Here is an 11,827-nt window from a genome sequence, read left to right on the forward strand (position 1 = left end):
GGGTGACCACAGTCCCAAAAAAAGAGCGAGGAAGAGCCGTGGGGTGTTGGACGGGGACTGGCTGAATCAGCATGAAGTCAGATTGGTTTTATTTTTTTGTTTAAAAAAAAAGAATTTTTCTTCCTTTATTTATATTGATAAGGTGACATCTTGCTTTCAGATATTAAAGATTATGACCCATTACTATTATTATTTATGTTGATGCTTACATTGTCTCAGATTTGGTCAGTGGGACCCCTTCCAGATGCCCCTTGTCCTTTTGACAAATCCCCATGGTTCTCTGAGCAGCTCCCACCTCTCTGATGACACATCCCAGGCTTCTCCAGGACTTCTGTCTCAGACCAAGAACCAGCCCTTCCTGAGGGGCAGAGGGAGGATGGTTTTAATGGAAGGTGATGTTAGAACCCAAGGTTGAGCTGGTATTGGGTGTGCTTATTACTGTGGAGGTATCATTGCTTCTCTACAGACAGAGGCAGGAAAAAAATAATTCCACAGACAGAGGCAGGAAAAAAATAATAAAATTGCATATATCTTATATATTTAAATAAATCACTATATATATTATATATGGGGCTCCCCTGGTACCTCAGACAGTAAAGAATCTGCCTGCAATGCAGGCAACCTGGGTTTGATCCCTGGTGGGGGAAGGTCCTTTGAAGAAGGGAATGGCTACCCACTCCGGTATTCTCACCTGGGAAATCCCATGGACAGAAGAGCCTGGTGGGCTATAGTCCATGGGCTCACAAAGAGTCAAACACAACTGAGCGACTAACATGGATATTATATATAATCATTATGTATATTAGAAATGTATTTCCTAGCAGACAGAGTTAGTGTCTGCATATTTCTGCATTTACCTCTATGTGTAATTACAAAGCTGTGGATAACAGATTAAAAATGATGCCCTTAACCACATGTGAATTGGTTAGTTCAGGTGAGAGGGATGTGGGTGTCATGTCTTTCTCACACCTTTTCAAAGGACTTGAAATTTTTCCATGTAAAAAGTTGGTAATATAGATGTGACTCTACAGTAATCTCAAAATAAAAGTTTTAGTTAAAAAAAAAAAAAAGAAAAAACAACAGTTGAGGGAAAAGAAGAGGGATCCGGCAGAGCTGTCACCTCCCTGGGGCCCCCAGAGGGCAGAGGGCAGCGACCCAGGCCCCACTCCAGGGCCTCTCCTCACCTTTCCTCCAGCCCCCTACTCAGGGACAGGATGTTAGCAGGTGCTTCTTTCCGGCTCCAGCTCTGTTTCAGCTAAGGTTTCAAAGCCTCAGAATGGAGCAATGTGGGGGGGGGGGACGGGGGGGGCATCCACCCAGCCCCAAGTCTGAGGTGCCTGGAGGCAAGAGTGGGGAGGGCTCCCCTTACAAAGCTGAGTAGTGTCCTCTGGGGCCTGGGGGCTGGGGGGCTGGTTTATTTTGTTTTTCAAAATGCTTATTCTGTGCCAAGTCATGTACAAAAATGAGAGTAGCTCTCCCAAGGTCTGCGGTTGATAAGTGGCAGAGATGAGCCCAGGCCGGAGCTGTGACTCCTGGGCCATGACCCCTGAGCCTTGTGGCCTCAGTCTAGAGCCAGGAGGTGGGGGTTGGGGTGAGGGGTGAGCATTAAATCTTGGTGGGAGGGCACATGTGCCCAACTCTCAGAGACCCAGCAGAACACTGGGAGTGGGACTTGACTGGGAGGACCCCTTGGGGGTTCAGATACCCCACTGAGAGTGCATGCTGGGGTGTAAAATGAGGGGGCGCAGAGCTGGCAGCTGGGAGACCATTAATGATCCCATCATGGCTGCAGCTGGGTCCCCGTGGGAGGCCCCTCAAAAGCCACCCCTGGAGGAACAAGCACTGGTGGCCACTGGCCATGCCTGGTCACAGCAGAACCAGCCACTTAGGACTGTCTGGTCCTTCATCATGGGGCGGGGAGGGCAGGTTTACCAGGAGAGTGGAGAGAAAACCAGGTGTGCTCCTTAGGCCCCCAACCCCCTGTTTCAGGCTGATTAACACCCAGACACATCCAGGGCCTGACCCTTGGGCCTGCCAGTGCTCCCGTAGGTGACAAAGGGACTTCACAGATGTGATTGAGGTGAGGATCTTGAGATGGGGAGGTGGTCCAGGGTTATCCAGGCGGGCCTGAGATGTGATCTCGAGTGTCCCGGGAGAGAGAGACAGACGAAGCAATCACTGTGGCCAAGGATGGAGGAAGGACGGGTGGCTGGGGGCTGTGAGGAGTGCAGCTCTGGAGGCTGAAAGGGCAGGGGAGGGGCTCTCTCTAGGGCTCCAGGAGGAACCAGCCCCGCCCACGCCTTCTCCTCAGGCCAGCGAGGCTGAGCTGGGGCTTCTGGCCCCCGGAACAGTAGAGAGTGATCTTGTGATGTCTACCTTGTGGTGACTTGTCACAGCAGCCACAGGAAACACACACCCCCTCCCTCGGGGCCGTCCCGGCCTGAGTCAGAAATGGCAACTTGAGACCAGACCATGAGGACAGCGAGCAGGAACTGATACCACCACCCCCATTCCAGTCCCAGAGCTGGGCCTGGGGCTCCAGGGACCACGATCTGTGAAGCTGGAGCTCTGTAGTTCAGAGAGTGGATGAGACCCTTGGATGCTTCAGAGAGGCTGGGTGCAGCCTTCTGTTATCTGACACCGATGGACACACCCAAGAGACCTCTCTGGGCTTCATCATGGGGCGGGGAGGGCAGGTTTACCAGGAGAGTGGAGAGAAAGCCAGGTGTGCTCCTCTGCCCATCATTGAGCCTTGACCTGCGCTGGCTCCAGGAAGGCTCTGTCCATGTGCCACTGACAAGGAGACAATGGACACAGAGCCTCCACCTTCAGAGGTCAGCACCCTGCAAGATGAGCTCAAAGTTCTACCACAGACTTGCTGCCCGTGAAACTGATGAAAAGTGGTAAAAATAAAAATACTGAATGTTTCTGGAAATGGCCCGAAGGGTGAACAGAAATGAAGAAACGTTTGTTCAAGAACATTCATGAGAATTTGATAAGAAAAGTGAGAGTCTGTGGTATTTGCACCAAAACTACTCTCTCCCTTCAGTCTCCTCACAGCTGGTGAGCCTCCAGACAGCTGTGTCCAGGACACAGGGCCCCTCCTCTCAGCTCCCAGTAGGACTCTTTTCCTGGGAGGAGCAGGCTGTCAGTGTCGCTGAGGCTGACTGGCTGAGTGTGGTGGGGAGGTGGACGCCTCTCCGTGAAACAGTCTCCACCCAGAGTGCGGTGTGCAGGAGTTCCTGGTGCCCTGACCCCCGGCCCTGGCTCCTGAGGTGGTGGTTGCTCATGGCTCTCAGCCTGCCTCTCCCTCCCCAGCTCCTAAAGCAGGGGTGTTGCTCAGAGAGAAGGTACCCATTGTTCCCTGGGTTTTGCCTGGGGATAGAAACCAGCCATAAAATGGACAGCTCCTACTCTCTTCCCAAAGGAACTGACCTCATCGGCAACAACACAGAGGGAAGAAATTCAAGCCTCAAGTTCTGTCAAGAACAGTGGTGATTACGGAGATACAGAGGGGAGAGTGCACACCCAGGCTAGACTGGAAGCTAACAAGTTTTCAGTACAATACCCAGGCAGGAACCCTTCTGGGGTCAGAGCAAATAATCAAACAGGTGTTAGTCGCTGGGTTGTGTCTGACTCTTTGCGACCCCCACGGACTGTAGCTTACCAGGCTTCTCTGTCTATGGAAATCACACACTATTCCTTCAAAGAAGCCAGAATTTGACTGGATCCGTTGGTAGAAAATGACCCAGGATGTGATTGGAAGACACAGAGAAATAGCAGGAACTTAGTGGAGTTTAACGGCTGACATGGTCCAGGAATGAGAGAGCCCTACCAAGTCCTCCGACATCCCACGTAAATGGAAAAGAATAAGATCTTGCTATTTTCAACAACCTGAATGAGCCTCAAGGGCATCATGCTAAGAGAAAAAAGCCAGATAGAGAAAAACAAATACCTTATGGTATGATTTCACTTAAAAGAGGAATTCAAAACAAAACAAACAAAACCACAACAGCGAAAACCTCAAGGTAGTAGATGCCAAGAACAGATTGGTGGCTGCCAGAGGTGGGAGGTTGGAGGTGACGAAACAGGTGAAGGTACAAACTTCCAGCTATAGAATAAGTAATAGCCCTTCACTTTTATAAAATAAGACATAGGGATGTACTGTCAGCATGGGGACTATAGTTAATAAGACTGTGTTGCATATTTGAAAGTTGCTAAGAGAATAGACCTTAAAAGTCTCCATTGCAAGAATTAAAAAAAAATTTTTTTTTTTTTTTATTAAAGAGAGCACCCTCTTGTCAGTCCAGCAGCTCAGCCCGACTAGATTAGAGCCTCTGTTATCCAGTGGCAGAAACGCACTTTCCCCAAGAAGGTGTGAACCCCTTCCAAATTTGTCCTTCCTGGGGTACCCTCCCTCAGCACTAAGGAACCATACAGGCTTTCCTTAGAGTTACCCTTTGATCACAGTTAGCAATTTATTCTCCAAACTTCTGTTTAAACTGTGGTCTCCTGACTAGACTCTGACTGCTACTCTTAGCAGATATTACACCATTTGGACTTTCGTAAAAAAAACTACTCAGTAATAAAATCTGGTCAGTCTATAAGGAATTGATATAAAGAACTTAGAAATGGAAAATTGATGCAAAAAGGACTGAAGGTAGGTACTAAATCTTTTCCAATGGAAAGTGAAAGTGTTTGTCGCTCAGTTGTGTCCTGCTCTTTGCAACCCCATGGACTGTAGCCTGCCAGGCTCCTCTGTCTACGGCATTCTCTAGGCAAGAATAATGGACTGGGTAGCCATTCCCTTTTCCAGGGGATCTTCCCTACCCAGGGATCAAACCCAGGTTTCCCACATTGCAGGCAGATTTTTTACCTTTTGCAGAACTCAAAATGAGGAGACTCAAGGCTGCAGAACAGGACATGAATATATTATACATGTTAACAAAGTCAAAGCACAAAAGTTGCCAGGGCTCAGTGTAAAAAATTTTTTTGGTCACCTTATCTTTTGTTACAGAGAGACACTCATATCTATGTTTAAACTGTATGGTTTAAAAGAAAGACTCCAATGTGTTAACGACTTTCACAAATTGTCTTAACTCTGCAGGAATTCTTTGTAAGGAATTCACTTTCCTTTCTCCTTCTTCCTCCTCCTCTTCTTCTTCCTCTTTTCTTCTTCTCATTTTATTTTCATTTTGAACTCACATTTCTTATAGTTACAAGAAATGCATCTCAAATCTAGAATTTACTCAATTTAACTTTTCTTCTTCATATTCTAAATTGCAATAAAATTATTTTTAATGTTTTTTATTTTAAGAGAAGCATAGGCTGATATCATTGGAGAAGGAAATGGCAACCCACTCCAGTATTCTTGCCTGGGAAGTCCCATGGACAGAGGAGCCTGGCAGGCCACAGCCCATAGGGTCACAAAGAGTTGGACATGACTGTGTGACTAAACAAGGCTAACATCACAGGAGAAAATCTAGATGATTGTAGGTTCCAGTTATACAACATTCCAGGAAAGGAATCAGAGGAAGATCTGTGGTGGACAGGGGTTCAAGGGAGGGAAGGATGAATACATGGAACATGAGGGTTTGGGGGAGGGCAGAGGAGCCTGGTAGGCTGCAGTCCATGGGGTCGCGAAGAGTCTGACACGACTGAGTGACTTCACTTTCACTTTTCACTTTCATGCGCTGGAGAAGGCAATGGCAACCCACTCCAGTACTCTTGCCTGGAGAATCCCAGGGACGAGGATCCTGGTAGGCTGCTATCTATGGGGTCGCACAGAGTTGGACACGACTCAAGTGACTTAGCAGCAGCAGCAGCAGCAGGTAAACTTTGCCCGTGTGATATCATAATGGTGAATACATGTCATTATACACTGGTCAAAATCCATAGAAAGGACAACACAAAAAGTGAACCCTAATGCAACCTATGAACTTTATTTAATAATTATGCATTGATATTGGCTCATCAATTGTAATGAATGCACCACATCACGATGCAGAATTTTAATAAGAAAATGGGTGGGTGGGGGAGATGTGAAGTGATATATGAGAATTCTCCGTACTTTTTGTTCAATTTTTCTATAAACTTAAAACTGCCCCTCCCCTCAAATCTCTTAATTAATTTAAAACCACACACAGGTTATGGATCATGATCCCAGTCTTCATGATCATATCTGTCTGTCTATTCATTCACCCTATAGAGATGAGTGAGGCTGGGTAGGGAGAAATTTGTGAGATATTCATGAAATACACATTCCTACTGGTGAGGATGTTCTACTGCTTATTGTCTCTGTACTTTCTTTAGTAAATTGCTTGGATTTCTTTCTGTTGAGTATGTGTTACTTTTCTAAAAACAAGTCATTATTTAAAGTAAAGGAAAATTCTTAATGAACTAATGTGACATTGCTCATGCCCTTGAGTTTGTGGATAAAATATTCATATATTTATGTATGTGTATATGTGTTTGCAGTTAAAAAAATAAAAGACTGCAAAACTTTATACCAATATCCTTATGCTTATTGATGAGAAATAGAATTATAGGTAGCTTTCATTAGGTCCATTTTCTTCCTTTTTTTCCTTTCTCCACCCCCCCCACACACACCCCGTATTGTTTAATCACCTAGTTCCTCTGCTCCCACGCTTTTCAAGGCAAACCAGCTAAATAAAAATTCCTTGGATTCTTCCTGCTCATTAAACGGCCCACGGCCCTTGTGGGAGGTCCCCAGTTCCCATCTGAGATGAAGCTGTTGGGGCGGGGGAACGCGTTCATAAACTATATGTTATATGCACTTTATTTAATCTTTCCAGAAACCCGTTTTACCGCGAAGGGGTGGAGGGGCAGCCTGGGGAACGGAGAAGCGGGATAGAACCGGAGCCTCTGGGTTCGGCCGCATCCCCCGCAGCCCCTTGGTCGGCGGCCGCGTCTGCCCTCTCGTGGCATCTCTCGGACCTACAGGCCGCCTTTCGTTCAGAGTCCGGACCTCGGGTCCAGCGGGGGCCGGCCACCAGGGCGGGGGTCCAGGCTGAGGCCTTTCCCTCGCGTCATCCCAGCCCCTCACCTTCCCGAACGATACTGCTTAATAAGAACTGAAAACTTCCATGAACAGATGAATGTTTCTGAGGACGCTTTTTAAAATGTCAGTAACATACCGTTACTCTTAAGTGGAAATTTTGTCACTTTGTGCATAATAACAGGGAAACTACCGGAAAAACAAGACAATGTTATAAAATGTTGTTGGACACCGTTTCTCACAAAAGCCAGTGCATGGCCTGCTCTTTGTTCAAAAGGGAAATTACGTATCAGAAAAGCTTTTTTCAAACACACTTTAACATTCTGACCTACACCATACATAAAAATGAAACAAAAATTTCACAAAACAATACCTTTATTTTTCTGATATTTTCTATTCTATTTTATTCTATCTACTTTATTTTTCCCATTTTTTAAAAAAACTTGAAGTATAGGTGATTTACAATGTTGTGTTAGTTTCAGGTATACAGTGAAGTTATTTTTTGTTTTTTTAACTATAATTTTATTTATTTATTTTATTTTTGGCTGTGCTGGGTCTCTGCTGCTGTGTTCAGGCTTTCTCTAGGTGTGGTCACCAGGGACTACTCTGTGTTCCAGTGCACAGGCTTCTCATTGCAGTGACTTCTCTTGTTGTGGAGCACCGGCCCTAGAGGGCTCAGTCTTCACTCATCCCAGCATGAAGGCTCAGAAGTTGTGGTACACCAGTTAGCATGTACTCCCTACGCATGTATCACATGTGTAGCATGGTCCGGCATTTGAAATCTTCGCAGACCAGAGACTGAAACAGTGTCCCTTGCCTTGGCTGGCAGATTCTTCTCCACTGAGTCACCAGGGGAGTCCAGGGGATTCATTTTATATATATGTATTCCTTTTTCAGATTATTTTTCATTACAAATTATTATAAGATATTGAGTATAGCTCCCTGTGCTATACAGTAGGTCCTTGTATAAAAATATGTATCTATTTTATTTATGGGGTTCCCTGGTAACTCAAACGGTAAGGAGTCTGCCTGCAATGAGGGAGACCCAGGTTTGATCCCTGGGTTGGGAAAATCCCTGGAGAAGGAAATGGCAACCCACTCCAGCATTCTTGCCTGGAAAATCCTGTGGACAGAGGAGCCTGGTGGGCTACAGTCCATGGGGTCACAAAGAGTTGGGCACGACTGAGGGTCCTCACTTTCACTTTCATTTTATTTATAATAGTGTGTTTATATTAATTCCAAATTCCTAACTTATCCCATTTCATTTTATTATTTTTTTAAAAATGTTCAAAGGCAGGTAGATGCACATGTGTAAAAAAATGTTTGTGGGGACTGAAGCTGAGTGATGGTACAGGGGGTTCAGACTTTCTATTTTCATGCATGTTCAGAAGTTACAAATTAAAAGACTATTTTAAAACTCACTGGTTTGGGGCTTGCCCAGCAGTCCAGTGGTTAAGATTCTGTTCTTCCACAGTAGGGGCATGGGTTCGATTCTTGGTGGGAAAAATAAAATCCCACACGCTTTGTAACCAATTAATTAATTAAAAATTTTAAAAAGAATTTAAAAAACTCATCAGTTTGGGATTCCATACATGGATTTTACAACCCACTAAGGGGTCACAACTCATAATTGGGAAATTTTGAATTACTCTAAGCTGTGCAGAGATTACCCTGAACATGATCAACAGAGATTAACCCGGATGTAATAAACAGACCTAAAAAAGGAAGTGCTTTTCCAGTGCAGCTGACCACCCCCTCGATGGCCACCAGCAACGTCTCCCTCCCTGCATGCACCTCATTCCCACAAGAGGCGAAGCCCATTTCCCCACCTCTGGAATCCAGGCTGGCCCAGACCAGGAGAATGCATCAGAAGTGACGCTCTGGGACTTCCGAATTCAGACCTCCGGAGAACCAGAAACTTCTGATTCGTAGCGCTTGGAATGAGCCACCAGGTCATGACGAAGAGCAGTGGGAAGACACATAAGGAGCGCTGAGCGGCCAGTAACAGCCCCGCCAGCACCAAGCCAGCCCCGAGTTTCCAAACAAGCGCTTGGCTTCCCACCTCAAGAGGTTGCCAGATAAAACACAGGCCACCAGATAAATCTGATTTTCAGATAAACAAGTCCTTCTTCAGCCTGTCTCAAATATTGCATGGGACATACTTATGCTAAAAACCAGTCATTGTTAACCTGTAGTTCAGATTTAAGTAGGAAGTCTGTATTCTCATTTGCTGCAGTTGGCAATCCTACACCTGGAGCACCTGAGGGCTTTCTCTGGCAGCTGAAGACACTCAGCCCAGGTGAAGGGCACAGGAGCAAACAACCTTTGATGAGGGCAAAGTTCACCTTTCCCAGCCCTTGATGGGAGGGACGATGCTGTGGTGAGAGCTCTATCCAGTCCCTGTGCCCTGGTAACCCTGAGAAGCAGGACCCACTCTTTTGCTCTCTTTCTGTCCCCTCACCTCTGCCAGGGCTCCTGAGGGTCGCCCCCAAAGAAATTCTTGTCTCAGGTCTGCTTTAGAAGAACTGAGGAGGAGAAGGGGACGACAGAGGATGAGATGGTTGGATGTCATTACCGACTCGATGGACATGAGTTTGAGCAAGCTCTGGGAGATAGTGAAGGACAGGGAAGCCTGGTGTGCTGCAGTCCATGGGGTCATAAAGAGTCGGACGTGACTGAGTGACCGAACAACAACAAACTGAGACAGTAGATGTTAACCAGGGTTAACTGTCGTAATCGCTATAATTATCCACTCACGGTTTCTCTCACAGTGGACGGAAGCAAACTGAACATCACAGCTAACATTTATTGAGCCCTTACTGGGCACCTGCTCAATGCATTTCCTCACCAACACCCCTCTGAGGTGTCGCAGATGGGGAAACCGAGGCTTAGAGAACCTCAATGCCCTGCACCTTTTCACTGCTGTTCCCTCTGCCTTGAGCACCCTCACTTGTGCTCGTCATCACCACTTCCCAGTCTGGGGACAAAGTGTGCTGCCCCTGTCCCAGGCTTGATCAGGCTCCTCGAGCTCTGTGGCCTTCCACGTGGCCCCCTATCATCGAGCATTCATTAGGCACCTACTGTGTGCACAGTGCTGTTCCATTGAAGGAGACAGACCCCCTGCACCACAGGGCTACCTTCTCGTGGGGCAGATGGATCAGAGCATGGTGAGTCAGATGTGGGACTTGGCAGGTGATGAGATGTGTCGTGGAGAGGTGATCAGGAAGGAAGAGCATCGCTTTAAGTAGAGTGGTGAGGGGAGGCTTTCCTGAGGAGGTGACAGGAGCAGAAACCTGAAGGAGGTGAGGGAGCCACTGGAAGACCTGGGGGAAGAGTGTTTCCGGCAGAGGGAACAGCAGATTCAAAGGTCCTGAGGTGAGAGTATGCTGGGGGTGTGAGGAGCGACAAGGCCAGTGTGGGGGAAGCTAGGGGAGAAGCGGGGTGAAGCCAGGAGGTGACAGTCCGGGAATGAGGGCAAGTTCACTGAGAAGCTAACAAGGCTTAAGCTGCAGTGCCCTCACCTGCCCAGATGTCCAGAGCACTGGGAGGGGCCTTGCAATAAGTTCACAGCAAGTGCCTTTCCTGGAACTCTGTGTGGTTCATGGCAAACCATTAAAAAGCCAATTTAAACATCTTTTTCAAAAAACACTGGTAGGAGATGTAATGCATTTCTTTTCATAATACTTAGCTAATGTCCTGTATTTAATTCATTTTATCCTCTCAGGAAACTTTCCCACGAAAGTGGCATATACCTACGGGCAGCTCAAGGAGTTTCCACAGGTGACTGTCCTTGCTCCTCGTCTGTGTCCTGAAACATCAACTTCGCTCCTCCTGGGCTCTGCCCTACCCCAGGGCCCAGCTCAGCATCAGCACCAGGAGTGATCTCTGCACACGCAGAGACGGGGTGCTGCTGCAGCTGCTAAGTCACTTCAGTCCTGCCAGACTCTGTGCGACCCCATAGACAGCAGCCCACCAGGCTCCCCCATCCCTGGGATTCTCCAGGCAAGAACACTGGAGTGGGTCACCATTTCCTTCTCCAATGCATGAAAGTGAAAAGTGAAAGCGAAGTCGCTCAGTCGTGTCCGACTCTTCGCGACCCCATGGACTGCAGTCTACCAGGCTCCTCCGTCCGTGGGATTTTCCAGGCAAGAGTACCGGAGTGGGGTGCCATTGCCTTCTCCGGCAGAGACGGGGTAGCGAGTGGGTTTTGCAGAAGGTGAGCCGGGCGTGGAGGCAAGGCCATCTGCCCTAGTTTACATGGAGAATAGGCAGCAGGACAGGGGCATGGCAAGGTCTGTGGCTCCAGGCGGACACCCTCTGATGCTCTTTCCAGGCTTCCCACTTCGTCTGATGGTCTGGACCCGGGATCCCCCACGCCCAGAACCTGGGGCTGGGCTGCGTCCCAGGCGGGCGAAGGGCGCTGCTACCTGACAATCGCCGCCAGATGGCGCTGCCGGGCTGACCCTGCAGAACAAGAGCAGAGGAGAAGCCTGGCTCCTGGGCCTCTGGGTCCCTAAGTTCAACCGACCTGGCTCCACACTGCGGATCGAGAGACCCTGAGCCTCCCCTGCTCTGAGTACAGGGACAAATGTGGCTCCAGACGTCTCCTCCCAGGCAGAGTGACCTTGAGGGCCCGGGGAGGGGGTCCCCTTCAGCCTGGGGACTGCTCAGCAGATGTGGGTGGTCGGCCTGGGTCCGGGCGTGGTGCCCGGCTGCCTGGGTGCTGGCGCTGGAGGGGCCACTGTGGACTAAAGCCCTGACTATAGCACCTCTGCTGTGGACTCCAGTCAAGTCACCTGGCTGCTCTGG

Source organism: Giraffa tippelskirchi, chromosome 3 (assembly GCF_054371585.1).
Source record: "Giraffa tippelskirchi isolate mGirTip1 chromosome 3, T2T-mGirTip1v1.2.pri, whole genome shotgun sequence".
Lineage (NCBI taxonomy): Eukaryota > Metazoa > Chordata > Mammalia > Artiodactyla > Giraffidae > Giraffa > Giraffa tippelskirchi.